Genomic DNA, 16,169 nt, shown 5'->3' on the forward strand with positions numbered 1-16,169 from the left:
CCTGACTTGGAGTCCTCTGGCTCGCCTCCTGCTGTGCCTACGCAGATCACAGCGACTAGATTAACCACCGCAAGTGGTTTACACGCATCATCTCAGCAGAACATGGAGATTAACTCCATGATAATCCATTCTTCGAGTCCCTGCCCACTGCCTAGAGACATCAAGTGTCTTTCTCTGCTCGCTTCCCAAATGGCACCCTATTCCTTATAAAGTGCTCTTCTTTTTGACAAGAGCCCGAGCTAGGGTGCCATTTGGGACAAACACACCCTGGCTCTGAGAGAAAGGAGATCCTAAGCACGCTATATACTGAGGGTACAAAACATGTCTCTTTCCATGACAAAGACTGACCAGGTGAAAGCTATGATCCCTTGTTGATGTCAACTGTTAAATCCACTTCAATCAGTGTAGATGAAGGAGGAGAGTGGCTAGTCTGTGTCAAAGACACCTTTAAGCCTTGAGACAATTGAGGCATGGATTGTGTATGTGTGCCATTCATGAATGGGCAAGACAAAATATTTAAGTGCCTTTGAACGGGGTATGGCAATAGGTGCCAGGCGCACCGGTTTGAGGGTGTGAAGAACTGCAACGCTGCTGGGTTTTTCACGCTCAACCGTTTCTCCTGTGTATCAAAAATGGTCCACCACCCTAGAGGACATCCAGCCAACTTGGCACAACTGTGGGAAGTGGTGGAGTCAACATGGACCAGCGTCCCTGTGGAACGATTTCAACACATTGTAGGGTCCAAGCCCTGAAGAATGAATGCGGTTCTGAGGGCAAAAGGGGGCGCATCGATCCATTTTGTCTTAGAGCCTGCCCGGCTGTTTTATTTGTAGCTCCCTCTTGTTAGGATTAAGTGTTCAACAGTGGCAGCACCCTCTTTCTCTCTCTTTTTCTCTCTCTATTTCTCTCTCTATTTCTCTCTCTTTAAGCAAATAACCATTAAGGTGGTGACATTTTAGCGCTACTGCTCAGCCTGAACAAACATGCTCTCTTTCACTTTCCTCTCTCGCTCACTTCTGGTTGCGCGTGTGGAACCATCTTATAATGTTATCCGAACACTGAGACAATTAAACCGTCCTCATGATCCCCGGTTCTGTCTGATCCGTCAAAGAACATCATTCTCTTGGAATCGTTTCTTGTTGTGTGTTCCTTCGAATACCCTTATTCAAACACAATTAGGAGGCAGTGAGTGCAAGGCATCTCGCGATCATCTCATTGTTAGTTGCCGTAGAAACAAACGCCACGTCAACAGCACAGCTGTAGGTGCTTCCCCTGAGGCAGCTGCTTATGGAACATTATCATTTAAACAGAGACTGCAATGAAATCACAGGCAGAGACAGAAAGCATATTGAGACCTTATAGAAGCATGTTAAACCTATTTACTGTATAGCACATATAGAATGTGTGAGGTAAACCTTGAGAACAAAATTGAAATACTGTAAGTTAAATGGAAAGAGACAGCAGACTAATAGTTACAATATATACAGAGAGAGAGAGTAAATTAAAATGTTTCAACATTTCATTCACTCTGGCAGTTGTTGCGCCCGTGTCTCCCTGTGTAGCCTATATTGTGCCCTCCTTTCAGCTGTCTGTCTTTGCTCTTTTCAGCAGCCTAGTTTGGTAGCCTTGAATGTTTTGAGATTTAATGACACTTGAGTATTGCGCTGCTCATACCAGTTCACACAAGGCCCATTCTTCCGTTGTGCCTCGTACCGCACTGGGGAAAATGTTTAATTGAAAAGAATATAGAGGTGCGTGTAGGATTTCTCCATCTTTACAACAAAATATATATATATATATATAATATATTTAGACATTTTCAGGTTTCACAAACGGACAATAACAGCAAACATAAAATACAATAAGGGTAGGTTTTTCTGTGTCCTTTCTGTTCAATTGTTTTTCACTGTTGTCTTTTAATGGTAAAATGGCAGTACACAATCCTGCTTCGTTTACATAAAACATATTTGAAGCATGAAATACAATAAGGAAATTTAACCAACAAGATATTAGATAGCCCCCCCGATCCCTTGCTAAAATATCTCCAACTTATCTCCAAACCAATATCTCCAAACCAATATCTCCAAACCAATATCTCCAAACCATTCCACAGCTCTTTGAGGAGAAAAGCGCAGATTGTGAATTGATGCTTCGTTCAAACCCTTTATCCACACATATATGAATATAGGTGTGTGCGTGTCATCCTTTTCTAGTCTTTTCTTGTCTGTGACTCCTGTATACTCTCTCTTGTGTTCCCTCTCCTTTTCATCCCATGTTCCCCTTTCTCTCTACCTTTATCTTGACCAGTCAGTCTCAGTACACTCAGTACAGATGTCAGTCTCAGTACAGATGTCAGTCTCAGTACACTCAGTACAGATGTCAGTCTCAGTACACACCCACATATACAGTTGAAGTCGGAAGTTTACATACACTTAGCTTGGAGTCATTAAAACTCGTTATTCAACAACTCCATGAATTTCTTGTTAACAAACTATAGTTTTGGCAAGTCGGTCAGGACATCTACTTTGTGCAGACAGATTATTTCACTTATAATTCACCATATCACAATTCCAGTGGGTCAGAAGTTTACATACACTAAGTTGACTGTGCCTTTAAACATCTTGGAAAATTCCAGAAAATTATGCCATGGCTTTAGAAGCTTCTGATAGGCTAATTGACACCATTTGAGTCAGTTGGAGGTGTACCTGTGCATGTATTTCAAGGCCTAACTTCAAACTCAGTGCCTCTTTGCTTGACATCATGGGAAAATCAAAAGAAATTAGCCAAGACCTCAGAAAGAAAATGTAGACCTCCACAAGTCTGGTTCATTCTTGGGAGCAATTTCCAAACGCCTGAAGGTACCACGTACATCTGTACAAACAATAGTACGCAAGTGTAAACACCATGGGACTGCGCAGCCGTCATACCGTGCAGGAAGGAGACGCATTCTGTCTCCTAGATATGAACATACTTTGGTGTGAAAAGTGCAAATCAATCCCAGAACAACAGCAAAGGACCTTGTGAAGATGCTGGAGGAAACGGGTACAAAAGTATCTATATCCACAGTAAAATGAGTCCTATATCGAAATAACCTGAAAGGCCGCTCAGCACTGCTCCAAAACCGCCATAAAAAAAACCCAGACTACGGTTTGCAACTGCACATAGGGACAAAGATTGTGCTTTTTGGAGAAATGTCCTCTGGTCAGATGAAACAAAAATATAACTGTTTGGCCATAATGACCATCGTTATGTTTGGAGGTAAAAGGGGGAATCTTGCAAGCCGAAGAACACCATCCCAACCATGAAGCACGGGGGTGGCAGCATTATGTTATGGGGGTGCTTTGATGCAGGAGGGACTGGTACACTTCACAAAATAGATGGCATCATGAGGTAGGAAAATTATGTGGATATATTGAAGCAACATCTCAAGTCATCAGTCAGGAAGTTAAAGCTTGGTCGCAAATGGGTCTTCCAATGAACAATGACCCCAAGCATACTTCCAAAGTTGTGGCAAAATGGCTTAAGGACAACAAAGTCAAGGTATTGGAGTGGCCATCACAAAGCCCTGACCTAAATCCTATAGAAAATTCGTGGGCAGAACTGAAAAAGTATGTGAGAGCAAGGAGGCCTACAAACCGGACTCAGTTACACCAGCTCTGTCAGGAGGAATGGGCCAAAATTCACCCAACTTATTGTGGGAAGCTTGTGGAAGGCTACCTGAAATGTTTGACCCAAGTTAAACAATTTAAAGGCAATGCTACCAAATACAAATTGAGTGTATGTTAACTTCTGACCAACTGGGAATGTGATGACAGAAATAAAAACTGAAATAAATAATTCTCTCTACTATAATTCTGACATTTCACATTTTTTAAATAAAGTGGTGATCCTAACTGAATTAAAACAGGGAATTTTTACTAGGATTAAATGTCAGGAATTGTGAAAAACTGAGTTTAAATGTATGTAAACTTCCGACTTCATCTGTCCAAGTACAGGGGCTTCGTCCCAAATATCACCCTATTCTCAAAATAGCTCACTACTTTTGACCAGGCCCCTATGGGGAAAGAGGATACCTAGTCATTTGTAAAACTAAATGCATTCTACCGAAATGTGGCTTCCTCATTTAACCCAACCCTTCTGAATCAGAGAGGTGCGGGGAACTGCCTTAATCGAAGTTCACACCATCAGTGCCTGGGGGGGCACTTATTTTTAGGGGTTAACTGCCTTGCTCAAGGGTAGTGCATTATATAGGGAATACTGTGCCATTTGGGACCATGCTCTAGAGCTTTTTATCCTTTCGAGGCATAATGATAGTGTATATGATGCCTGTTGGGCCTCCGTGTACAGACTGGCCAGTTTCTGGTATTTTTAGATGTGGCTGTCCATTCGGCTGCCACAGTAGCTGGCAGTGATGTCCCCTACGCAGTAAGCCACATGCATCTGGCAGCCATTTTGGAGTTCCACTCTACCACAAGCATGTGGCATAGGCAAGGAAAGGGTGTGTCCAAAATGAGCCCTGGTTAAACGGAGTGCACTATTTGGGGAATAGGGTGCTATGTCAGAGGCAGCCTTACTTGGTCTAATCCAGACATCTGTGGTATTCGGTGAATGTCTAACCGACTGAAAAACACCCAACTAAATGAAATATAATTAAGTGTTTTACAAGTCCTTTTCTGAAACGTCCATGTACCGAAGATGGCGATTTACAGCGGAAAATGTTCTTGACCATGGAAGATAGAAGACACATTGGCTTTGGTCAAAAGCAGAGCACCATATAGGGAATAAGGTGCCATTTGGGATACAACCATAGTTGAAGTAATGAAGGGAGGAAAAATGAAGGCTTGAGGAAGTGAACTGGCTACAAGAGACGGTAACTTGGATATCAGGGAGGGCGCTGGCGGGGCCGATAGCGCAGGAGGAATATAATAAACACCTTATCTCCAACGCATTACCCTGGGAATCACACACACACACACACACACACACAGGGGCACTGTGAGTGGCACATTAACGAACACAAGCACACGCGCACACACACTATCAAACACACACCTACTCTATCACACAAATACACATACTACCCACACTCCACGCTCCCACACGCTCTATCAAACACACACCTACTCTATCACACAAATACACATACTACCCACACTCCACGCTCCCACACGCTCTATCAAACACACACCTACTCTATCACACAAATACACATACTACCCACACTCCACCCTCCCACACACTCTATCAAACACACACCTACTTGATCACACAAATACACATACTACCCACACTCCACCCTCCCACACACTCCACAAAAGATAGGACCCGTTTCCTCCGGAGCAGTACCCCCCCCTCCCACCCTCTGTTGTCGGGTGGACATCGATCACGTTGATGATGTTTTAATGTCAGCTCCTGGGGGCAGATGATGCGAGCTGTGGGGGGCGGGCGTCGCTTCATAAACACCCTCCACATCATTAAGTAAACAAAAACCACCGCCGTCACAGTGATGGATGGCTAGCGTGCCTCTCGTCTGATGGTGATGGTCTACTCTACCCCCAGGAGCGCTGTGGGAGTGTGGGATGCCCAGGGGGCAAGAAAACCCCTAGTGCTGCGCAGATGCCCAGGCATAACCATAATTGTGTGTGGTGGGTGTGTAGAGCCTAGTCTTTTGAGCATGATGTTCCCTTTAGATGAGGGGTGGACGGGGCAACTCAGGGCCACGGTAACCGCAGGCTTTTGTTCAGGCCTAACACTAACAACTCAAACAATGACTCGATCATGTGCCCGTTCAATTTAGACCCCAATAGGTTTGAATAGAAATGTTATTAGAGCTGAGCTGGAACAAAAGCAGACTCTACGGCCCTCCAGGACTGGAGATACCCGCCCATCCCCTACTGGAGTCTAGATTATCCCTGCTAGCAATAGTTGGACCATTATTTATTATGTAATATATCAAAGCCTCATAGGAGGGAGCTAATGCTGTACTACAGAGAAGTGACCTGTGTTGTGTTTAGATCAGTGACTGATCTACCACTGACCAGAGATCAGTCTTGTTTGGGCTTGACAGCCCAGCAGCACCAACACAAAAAGGGGTAATGGATGAGCTGGTGTGCTTCTCCTGATGTGTGTGTGCTTACTGTGGGGGGTTGCTTACATACTGTAGCACAGTGGGTAGCCTACCGCAGAATTATGTTGTGGACTGGAGGAGAGAGAGGGTGGGAGGGAGGGGGGAGAGAGATTAAAAGAAAGACTGCTTTGTTGAGAGACTGGTGAAGAACAGGAAGGTGTAGCGAGAGGGAGAAAAGGGAGGTTTATCACCAGAGAGTAGAAGTGAGAAAAGGGAGGTTCATCAACCGAGAGTAGACGTGAGAGGGGAGGTTCATTAAGAGAGAGAGAGGGTGAAGTGAGAAAAGGGAGGTTTATTAACAGTGAGAGAAGGGGTAGAAGAGTCATTCCATGTCATTTCAGCAAGCCATGACACCCACCATCTCAGATTGTTATGAAATAATTATTTCTGTAGTTAGACACAGGTGAGATTAGCATTCCTGAAGCATAATTTTTTTGATCTCAGAGAAATTAACTTTATTGATTGCACTAATATTGGCAATTATAAATTATAGGATTCAGATAATATTCAATAAATAAACCCAACATCCGATTTGGACCTAACTTTCATGAATGTTAATCGTGTCTGTTACTAACTACAGAAACGATTTCAGAACAATCTGAAATGATGGGTTTCGAAATCCTCTTTTTGCTTTTTGAGGTGGAATGACCCAGAAGTGAGAGAAGGGAGTTTTATCAAGAGCGGGAGAATGTAGAAGTTAGTAGATTTTCTGGAAAATATTAATCCTAAATTTCAATACCGGAATTAATTCAAATTTATCTTGAGAGTCCTTGGAAATAATGCAAAACTCGGAAGTGCCCATATAAAGTGTTTAAAATCAAGATATGGCTACTATGCAAGGGTTCTTCCAAAAAAAGAATGACGTCCAGGACGCACCCCGAGTTGGCTATAGCATTGTCGAATCGTGCAAACTGTCGAATCGTACAAACGGCAGTCAAACAAAAGTCAAATGAGCATAGTTGCTAAAATTGCTAGATATTCTGCCATTCATTGAATGAGGTTATCTCAGATATTTGGCAAAATTTTGTTTAACGATTATACAGATCGCAGATTAGCTCGTGAATAATGGGGAGTTGAAGAGTTCAAATAGTTTAAATATCAAGATCTATTAACGGGGATAAACTCTGTTTAAGAAAATATCCATATCTACTCTCCTACCGTTGATCACACATTCTCTACCGATGCTCTCCTATGGGCAGCAAGTACGAGACAGCGCAGAGAAGCTGGGGGAAATGCTATAGCGGTATTTTGACATGTGTAGGAATTTTTCATGCGAGACAGGAGTTAGGATTTTGGGTCTCAGTGGGATTGGGACTGGATAAGAAAATAGCCAAGGCTCTATATAAGCCTACTACGTGAGTCAAAAGCAAAATAGTACACTTGATTTAGGCTACATGCTAAATGTTTCTGATCAGTGATAGATGAATAAATGAGCTAATACCTCCACTTGTCCAGCAATGGATCAATTAACCAAATATACAGACAGACTCAGCTAACAAAGTCACGTTGATTGAGTGGCTAAGTGAATATTTTATAATAAAATTCAATTATTTATGACAATATACACACTTTTTTTGGACAATACCATACTTCGACAGCCTAGTTTTTTGTGACGGGTCGTTCATAAACCGAATCGCATCGGTGAAAGAGCCGTTAATTTGGCTCCCTGATTTGCATACTGTTACTACTGCTTTTTGAGCTCAAAACAATGTTTTTCTGCAGATAAGTCACAAAATAATTATCTGAAGAGGGTTAATCCTCACTGCAGAAACAATAAATAGTGGGGTAACATATGGAATTGTTTTAAGATGGTCAAACCAAGGATCATTTTGATATTTGAATTTTATATTTATATATAAAAATATATTTGATGAAACATTGAATTTGGCCTTACTGCTATTAGCCCATAGAAATGCATTGAATAACAGATTCATACATGGAAAAACATAGTCAAAAGAAAATCGAAAGAAAGTTTGTTTTGAAGTGTCTGTCCTATATCTGAGAGATATACAGTGAGGGAAAAAAGTATTTGATCCCCTGCTGATTTTGTACTGACAAAGAAATGATCAGTCTATAATTTTAATGGTAGGTTTATTTGAACAATGAGAGACAGAATAACAACAAAAAAATCCAGAAAAACGCATGTCAAAAATGTTATAAATTGATTTGCATTTTAATGAGGGAAATAAGTATTTGACCCCCTCTCAATCAGAAAGATTTCTGGCTCCCAGGTGTTTTTTATACAGGTAACGAGCTGAGATTAGGAGCACACTCTTAAAGGGAGTGCTCCTAATCTCAGCTTGTTACCTGTATAAAAGACACCTGTCCACAGAAGCAATCAATCAGATTCCAAACTCTCCACCATGGCCAAGACCAAAGAGCTCTCCAAGGATGTCAGGGACAAGATTGTTGATCTACACAAGGCTGGAATGGGCTACAAGACCATCGCCAAGCAGCTTGGTGAGAAGGTGACAACAGTTTATGCGATTATTCGCAAATGGAAGAAACACAAAAGAACTGTCAATCTCCCTCGGCCTGGGGCTCCATGCAAGATCTCACCTCGTGGAGTTGCAATAATCATGAGAACGGTGAGGAATCAGTCCAGAACTACACGGGAGGATCTTGCCAATGATCTCAAGGCAGCTGGGACTATAGTCACCAAGAAAACAATTGGTAACACACTACGCCGTGAAGGACTGAAATCCTGCAGCGCCCGCAAGGTCCCCCTGCTCAAGAAAGCACATATACATGCCCGTCTGAAGTTTGCCAATGAACATCTGAATGATTCAGAGGACAACTGGGTGAAAGTGTTGTTGTCAGATGAGACCAAAATGGAGCTCTTTGGCATCAACTCAACTCGCCGTGTTTGGAGGAGGAGGAATGCTGCCTATGACCCCAAGAACACCATCTCCACTGTCAAACATGGAGGTGGAAACATGCTTTGGGGGTGTTTTTCTGCTAAGGGGACAGGACAACTTCACCGCATCAAAGGGATGATGGACGGGGCCATGTACCGTCAAATCTTGGGTGAGAACCTCCTTCCCTCAGCCAGGGCATTGAAAATGGATGGGGATGGATATTCCAGCATGACAATGACCCAAAACACACGGCCAAGGCAACAAAGGAGTGGCTCAAGAAGAAGCACATTAAGGTCCTGGAGTGGCCTAGCCAGTCTCCAGACCTTAATCCCATAGAAAATCTGTGGAGGGAGCTGAAGGTTCGAGTTGCCAAACGTCAGCCTCGAAACCTTAATGACTTGGATAAGATCTGCAAAGAGGAGTGGGACAAAATCCCTCCTGAGATGTGTGCAAACCTGGTGGCCAACTACAAGAAACGTCTGACCTCTGTGATTGCCAACAAGGGTTTATCACCAAGTACTAAGTAATGTTTTGCAGAGGGGTCAAATACTTATTTCCCTCATTAAAATGCAAATCAATTTATAACATTTTTGACATGCGTTTTTCTGGATTTTTTTGTTGTTATTCTGTCTCTCACTGTTCAAATAAACCTACCATTAAAATTATAGACTGATCATTTCTTTGTCAGTGGGCAAACGTACAAAATCAGCAGGGGATCAAATACTTTTTTCCCTCACTGTAAGAAGATCAGGAAGCTGTCAGAACAGCTTAAATTCGTGGGGACATGGACTCTACAAGGTGTCAACTGTTCCACACGGATGCTGGCCCATGTTGACTTCAATGCTTTCCATAGTTGTGTCTAGTTGGCTGGATGTCCTTTGGGTGGTGGACAGCTTGAAACACACGGGAAACTGTTGAGTGTGACAAACCCAGCAGCGTTGCAGTTCTTCACACAAACCGGTGTGCCTGGCACCTACTACCATGCCCCCATTCAAAGGCACTTTTGTCTTGCCCATTCGCCCTCTGAATGGCACACATACACAATCCATGTCTCAGTTGTCTCAAGGCTTAAAAATCATTCTTTAACCGGTCTCCTCCCCTTCATCTACACTGATTTTAAGTGGATTTAACAAGTGATATCAATAAGGTATCATGGATTCACCTAGTCAGTCTGTCATGGAAAGAGCAGGTGTTGTTAATGTTTTGTAGACTCAGTGTATACTTCCATTCATTTTTTTTTTAACTGGTACCGGGCTACCTTCAGGCGAGTCTTTTGAGGCTAGTGGGCGTCCTAGTTGCAAAACTGCAAACTCTGCCCATCTGTCTCTCTAGGCAGGCTAAAGCAAATGCTAAAAAATGTTCAACCCATGTCTGCTCTCTCCTTTCTCTCGATCTCTCCCTTCTCTCCCTTCTAAGCTCTTCTCATGTCAGCGTGTCTATTGGACACTTTGGTATATCTGACTGCCCAATTGTAACCCCCTTTCAGGTTTCACTGATCATAGTCTCCCTCCCTTTCCTAACTATGCCAGTCGCTCAGTTATTCCTGGAGTATGAAACAAAGACTAACTTCTAACAGACCCATATAATTACATAAGCTGCAGTATAATTGAGAAGTTCAGCCCAGCCCAAATCAAAAGTGGGGACTAACACTAGCCTTTAATCACAGTAGCTATAGGCTGTAACTGCAGCCGGCCGTGGCAGTGGCCCTCACTCCAGCCCTGTAAGGTGTGCGTGGACTGTGGGTAAGTTGTTATGGGGCAGGGTGGGTCGAGAGGCTTTGGCTTGGCCCCCTGAAGTGCGCTGAACTCGTAACTGCCTTTGGTCTGCACATATTTGAGGTTCGGTGCCCTTGGATGGTGTGTGCCTGTGTGTGAATTTGTATCTGGTGGGGTTCTAAAAAGAGAAAAACGTATCACCACACACACCTAGGTCATCCTAGTGCGAGTTTGTGAGTGCTTGTGTGTACGTATGCACGCGTGTGCGTGTGTGTGTGTGTGCACATGTGTTTATCTAAGGCTTAGCTGAGATTGGACTGGACGAGAACGACACAAAGGAAGGAGACAGAGAGCTAGAGAGGTGAGAGAGAGAGAAGGAGAGAAAGAGATGCTTGCTTTCCATAATGACAGAGGTAAACTATATATATAAAAAAATGTGGACATCCCTTCAAATTAGTGGATTCGGCTATTTCAGCCACACCCGGTGGTGACAGCTGTATAACATTGAGCACACAGCCATGCAATCTGCATAGACGAACATTGGCAGTAGAATGGCCTTACTGAAAAGCTCATTGTCTTTCAATGTGGCACTGTCATCAGATGCCACCTTTCAAATAAGTCAGTTTGTCACATTTCTGCCCTGCTAGAGCTGCCACGGTCAACTGTAAGTGCTGTTATTGTAAAGTGGAAATGTCTAGGAGCAACAATGGCTCAGCCGCAAAGTGGTAGGCCACACAAGCTCACAGAACGGACCACAGAGTGCTGAAGTGCGTTGCACATAAAAATCGTCTGTCCTTGGTTGCAACACTCTGCCGAGTGCCCATCCAAACTGCCTCTGGAAGCAATGTCAGCACAATAACTTTTTGTCGGGAGCTTCATGAAATGGGTTTCCATGGCCGAGCAGCCGCATATAAGCCTAAGATCACCATGCGCAATGCCAAGCGTCAGCTGGAGTTGTGTTAAGCTCGCTGCCATTGGACTCTGGAGTGGAGCAGTGGAGCGTGTTCTCTGGCGTGATGAAGCACGCTTCACCTTCTGGCAGTCTGAAGAGCTAATCTGGGTTTGGCCGATGCCAGGATTACACTACCTGCCCCAAGGCATAGTGCCAACTGTGGAGGAGAAATAATGGTCTGGATTGTTTTCAAGGTTCGGGCTAGGCCCCTTAGTTCAAGTGAAGGGAAATCTTAACACTACAGCATAGAATGACATTCTATATGATTCTGTGTTTCAGCTCGGTCAATACCTGCCAGTCTACACAGCGCAATATCAACCCAGAGCATATCAGACTGCTTTTTCTCTACCACATCTCCGGATTCCTACCGCAAGCTCTGAACCTTTACACCGGATCATCGCAGCTAGCTAGCTGCAATCCGAGTGGCTACTCCTGGCTAACGTCTCTGTCCCGAAGCAAGCACCAGTTAGTCTTGAGCTAGGCCCATCTCCCGGCCAGCCGAAGAGGTCCACCAGCTAATTCTTGGGCTACAATACCTCTTTTGCCTATTGGCCTGGACCTTTTACTGCCGACACGGATCCCCGCCGATCCATCACGACTGGTCTGCCGACATAATCGTCCAAGGTGGCTTCAACAGGCTCTTCCGTTGCGACGTCAATCCCAGCCCTCTAGCTGTCTGAATCGCCTTGTCTCCTGAATCGGCTTGACTCCTGAATCGGCTTCCTGACTCACCTATTTCTGCTCATTGGACCGTATGATCACTCGGGTACACATACCTCTCCCTAATTTCAATATGTCTTGTCTATTGCTGTTTTGGTAAGTGATTATTGTCTTATTTCACTATAGAGCCCCCAGCCCTGCCCAATATGCCTTAGATAGCCCTTTTGTCACACCCCTCACACATGCAGTGACCTCATCTGGCTTAACTGGTGCCTCTAGAGTCACAACCTCTCTCATCGTCACTCAACGCCTAGGTTTACATCCACTGTACTCACATCCTACCATACCCTTGTCTGTACATTGTGCCTTGAATCTATTCTGCCACGCCCAGAAATCTGCTCCTTTTACTCTCTGTTCCAAACGCACTAGACGATCAGTACCCTTATCCTACTCCTCCTCTGGTGATGTAGAGGTTAACCCAGGCCCTGCAGCCCCCAGCACCACTCCCATTCCCCAGGCGCTCTCATTTGTTGACTTCTGTAACCGTAAAAGCCTTGGTTTCATGCATGTTAACATCAGAAGCCTCCTCCCTAAGTTTGTTTTATTCACTGCTTTAGCACACTCCGCCAACCCTGATGTCCTAGCCGTGTCTGAATCCTGGCTTAGGAAGGCCACCAAAAATCTTGAAATTTCCATCCCCAAATACAACATTTTCCGAACGAAATAGAACTGCCATAGGGGGCGGAGTTGCAATCTACTGCAGAGATAGCTGGCATTCTGTCATACCATCCAGGTCTGTGCCCAAACAATTTGAGTTTTTACTTTTTTTAAATCCACCTTTCCAGAAACAAGTCTCTCACCGTTGCCTCTTGTTATAGACCCCCCTCAGCCCCTAGCTGTGCCCTGGACACCATATGTGAATTGATTGCCCCCCATCTATCTTCAGAGTTCGTACTATTAGGTGACCTAAACTGGGATATGCTTAACACCCCGGCCATCCTACAATCTAAGCTAGATGCCCTCAATCTCACACAAATTATCAAGGAACCTATCAGGTACAACCCTAAGTCCGTAACCATGGGCACCCTCTTAGATATCATCCTGACCAACTTGCCCTCTTAATACACCTCTGCTGTCTTCAGCCAGGATCTCAGCGATCACTGCCTCATTGCCTGTGTCCGTAATGGGTCCGCGGTCAAACGACCACCCCTCATCACTGTCAAACGCTCCCAAAAACACTTCAGCGAGCAGGCCTTTCTAATTGACCTGGCCCGGGTATCCTGGAAGGATCTTGACCTCATCCCGTCAGTAGAGGATGCCTGGTTGCTCTTTAAAAGTGCTTTCCTCACCATCTTAAATAAGCATGCCCCATTGAATAAAAAAAAAACTAAGAACAGATATAGCCCTTGGTTCACCCCAGACTTGACTGCCCTTGACCAGCACAAAAACATCCTGTGGTGTTCTGCATCCTGTAGCACTAATTACAAAAAGTTTTGGGATACTGTAAAGTCCATGGAGATTAAGAGCACCTCCTCCCAGCTGCCCACTGAATTGAGGCTAGGAAGCACTGTCACCACCGATAAATCTACGATAATCGATAATTCCAATAAGCATTTTTCGACGGCTGGCCATGCTTTTCACCTGGATACCCCTACCCCTGCCAACAGCTCTGCACCCCCTGCAGCAACCTGCCCAAGCCCCCTCACTTCTCCTTCACCCAAATCCAGACAGCTGATGTTCTGAAAGAGCTGTAAAATCTGGATCCCTACATATCAGCTGGGCTAGACAATCTGGACCCTCTCTTACTAAAATTATCTGCCGAAATTGTTGCAACCTCTATTACTCTCTTTCGTATCGTCTGAGATCCCCAAAGATTGGAAAGCTGCTGCGGTCATCCCCCTCTTCAAAGGGGGAGACTCTCTAGACCCAAACTGTTATAGACCTATATCCATCCTGCCCTGCCTTTCTAAAATCTTTGAAAGCCAAGTTACAGATCACCGACCATTTCAAATCCCACCGTACCTTCTCCACTATACAATCTGGTTTCTGAGCTGTTCATGGGTGCACCTCAGCCACGTTCAAGGTCATAAACAATATCATAACCGCCATCGATAAAAGACAGTACTGTGCTGCCGTCTTCATCGACCTGGCCAAGGCTTTCGACTCTGTCAATCACCGCATTCTAATCGGCAGACTCAATAGCCTTGGTTTCTCAAATGACTTCCTCGCCTGGTTCACCAACTACTTCTCAGATAGAGTTCAGTGTGTCAAATCGGAGGGCCTGTTGTCCGGACCTCTGGCAGTCTCTATGGGGGTGCCACAGGGTTCAATTCTCGGGCCGACTCTTTTCTCTGTATATATCAATGATGTCGCTCTTGCTGCTGGTGATTCTCTGATCCAACTCTACGCAGATGACACCATTCTGTATGCATCTGGCCCTCCTTTGGACACTGTGTTAACAAACCTCCAAACAAGCTTCAATGCCATGCAACACTCCTTCCGTGGCCTCCAACTGCTTTTAAATGCTAGTAAAACTAAATGCATGCTCTTCAACCGATTGCTGCCCGCACCCGCCCGCCCGACTAGCATCACTACTCTAGACAGTTCTGACTTAGAATATGTGGACAACTACAAATACCTAGGTGTCTGGTTAGACTGTAAACTCTCCTTCCAGACTACATTAAGCATCTCCAATCCAAAATTAAATCTAGAATCGACATATTATATTGCAACAAAGCCTCCTTCACTCATGCTGCCAAACATACCCTCGTAAAACTGACTATCCTACCGATCCTTGACTTCGGCGATGTCATTTACAAAATAACCTCCAAATCTCTTCTCAGCAAACTGGATGTAGTCTATCACAGTGCCATCCGTTTTGTCACCAAAGGCCCATATACTACCCACCACACCCAATCACTGAAGCTGGAGACTTTTATCTCCCTCTCTAACTTTCAGCATCAGCTTTCAGAGCAGCTTACCGATCACTGTACCTGTACACAGCCAATCTGTAAATAGCACACCCAACTACCTCATCCCCATATTGTTATTTATCTTCTTGCTCTTTTGCACCCCAGTATCACTACTTGCACATCATCTGCACATCTATCACTCCAGTGTTAATGCTAAATTGTAATTATTTCGCCTCTATGGCCTATTTATTGCCTTACCTCCCTAATCTTCTACATTTGCACACACTGTACATATATTTTTCTATTGTGTTATTGACTGTACGTTTGTTTGTGTAACTCTGTTGTTTGTGTCGCACTGCTTTGCTTTATCTTGGCCAGGTCGCAGTTGTAAATGAGAACTTGTTCTCAACTGGCCTACCTGGTTAATAACCATAAGAGGGTATAATGACAAATTGACCTTAGATCAGCATCTAGAGACAATGTCATCTTCAACCCTATCTGTAATCAGTGGCTTCTGAGCTTCTTTATTCTGTTTTGTTTCTAAGTTTTGTTGGTGGCTTAGCTAGCTTACCTCCCGTTGTCTTTGGAATGGCTTTTGATATTGCCTTTTTTCTCCTGTCCGCTCTGATGTTTCTTTGATGAATGTGTTTGCAAACACCCTACATGTAATGTGGAATACACACACACATTTTTAATGTGTCGCATCAGTTCTCTCCAGAGTTTTCCTCTATGCTTTTCAAAGTCACGATGAGTCATTCCGAACACGGAACCCCCCTCTCCTCTCCGTCCTCGTTCCCCCGCGCCGCCTCCTCATCACCTGACACAAAGCGCTTCACTTCTTCTCTTTGTTTTATGTCAGTTCATTCTGAATTCCGTGAGCACAGTCCCGACTAGGTTATCTCTCCGACAAAGGCTCCTGGGACTGATTTGGGCCTCTTTATCACC

The 16,169-nt window shown here is 44.3% G+C and overlaps 1 protein-coding gene across 1 annotated transcript in view; it reads left to right on the forward strand.

Annotated features, from left to right (window-relative positions):
* LOC145861049 (partitioning defective 3 homolog B) overlaps positions 1–16,169 on the forward strand; it is a gene marked incomplete at its 5' end in the record, with an annotated part of 41,904 nt that overhangs the window by 11,906 nt on the left and 13,829 nt on the right. The gene's annotated exons all lie outside the window — the stretch shown is intronic.

Source organism: Salmo salar, chromosome 16 (assembly GCF_965601325.2).
Source record: "Salmo salar chromosome 16, fSalSal1, whole genome shotgun sequence".
Taxonomy (NCBI): Eukaryota; Metazoa; Chordata; class Actinopteri; order Salmoniformes; family Salmonidae; genus Salmo; species Salmo salar.